This window comes from Physeter macrocephalus, chromosome 20 (genome assembly GCF_002837175.3).
Source record: "Physeter macrocephalus isolate SW-GA chromosome 20, ASM283717v5, whole genome shotgun sequence".
Classification (NCBI taxonomy): Eukaryota; Metazoa; Chordata; class Mammalia; order Artiodactyla; family Physeteridae; genus Physeter; species Physeter macrocephalus.
Genome location: NC_041233.1, coordinates 15,032,196 through 15,034,049, shown reverse-complemented (window position 1 = coordinate 15,034,049; position 1,854 = coordinate 15,032,196).

Sequence of the window (1,854 nt, the reverse complement as noted above, 5' to 3'; positions counted from 1 at the left end):
TTGGTTGTAGGTTTTTCCCTTTCATCACTTTAAGTATGTCCTGCCACTCCCTTCTGGCTTGCAGAGTTTCTGCTGAAAGATCAGCTGTTAACCTTATGGGGATTCCCTTGTATGTTATTTGCTGCTTTTCCCTTGCTGCTTTTAATGTTTTTTCTTTGTATTTAATTTTTGATAGTTTGATTGATATGGTTCTTGGCATGTTTCTCCTTGGATTTATCCTGTATGGGACTGTCTGCGCTTCCTGGACTTGATTGTTTCCTTTCCCGTGTTAGGGGAGTTTTCTACTATAATCTCTTCAAATATTTTCTCAGACCCTTTCTTTTTTTCTTCTTCTGGGACCCCTACAATTCTAATGTTGGTGCATTTAATGTTGTCCCAGAGGTCTCTAAGACTGTCCTCAATTCTTTTCATTCTTTTTTCTTTATTCTGCTCTGCAGTAGTTATTTCCACTATTTTATCTTCCAGGTCACTTAGTTCTTCTAGGTCCTTGTTAAACGTTTCTTGTATTTTCTCCATTCTATTTCCAAGATTTTGGATCATCTTTACGATCATTACTCTGAATTCTTTTTCAGGTAGATTGACTATTTCCTCTTCGTTTGTTTGGTCTGGTGGGTTTTTGCCTTGCTCCTTCTTCTGCTGTGTGTTTCTCTGTCTTCTCATTTTGCTTAACTTACTGTGTTTGGGGTCTCCTTTTCACAGGCTCTAGGTTCATAGTTCCCGTTGTTTTTGGTGTCTGCCCCCAGTGGGTAAGGTTGGTTCAGTGGGTTGTGTAGGCTTCCTGGTGGAGGGGACTGGTGCCTGTGTTCTGGTGGATGAGGCTGGATCTTGTCTTTCTGGTGAGCAGGACCATGTCCCTTGGTGTGTTTTGGGGTGTCTGTGACCTTATGATTTTAGGCAGCCTCTCTTCTAATGGGCAGGGTTGTGTTCCTGTCTTGTTCATTGTTTGGCGTAGGGTGTCCAGCACTATAGCTTGCTGGTTGTTGAGTGGAGCTGGTTTTAGCATTGAGATGGAGATATCTGGGAGAGCTTTCGCCGTTTGATATTATGTGGAGCCGGGAGGTCACTGGTGGACCAATGTCCTGAACTTGGCTCTCCCACCTCAGAGGCACAGGCCTGACACCCAGCTGGAGCACCAAGACCCTGTCAGCCACATGGCTCAGAAGAACAGGGAGAAGGAAGGAAGGAGGAAGGAAGGAAGGAAGGAAGGAAGGAAGGAAGGAAGGAAGGAAGGAAGGAAGGAAGGGAGAGTTAATAAAATTTTTAAAAATTATTAAAAATTTTTAAAAATTGAAAAGTAATTTTAAAAAAAAGAAAGAGAGATCAACCAAACCAAAAAAACAAATCCACCAATGATAACAAGTGCTAAAAAACTGTACCAAAAAAAACAGACAGACAGAACCCTAGGACAAATGGTAAAAGCAAAGCTATACAGACAAAATCACAAGAAAGTCCATCGCCTCAATTTCCGGAGGATTCCTTGTCTATTCAGGTATTACAGAGATGCAGGGTACATCAAGTTGATTGTGGAGATTTAATCCGCTGCTCCTGAGGCTGCTGGGAGAGATTTCCCTTTCTCTTCTTTGTTCACACAGCTCCTGGGTTTCAGCTTTGGATTTGGCCCCGCCTCTGCGTGTATGTTGCCTGAGGGCATCTGTTCTTCGCTCGGACAGCACGGGGTTAAAGGAGCAGCTGAGGCAGGGGCTCTGGCTCACTCAGGCCGGGGGGAGGGAGGGGTACGGATGCAGGGCGAGCCTGCGGCGGCAGAGGCCGGCGTGACGTTGCACCGGCCCGAGGCGCGCCGTGCGTTCTCCCGGGGAAGTTGTCCCTGGATCCCGGGACCCTGGCAGTGGCGGG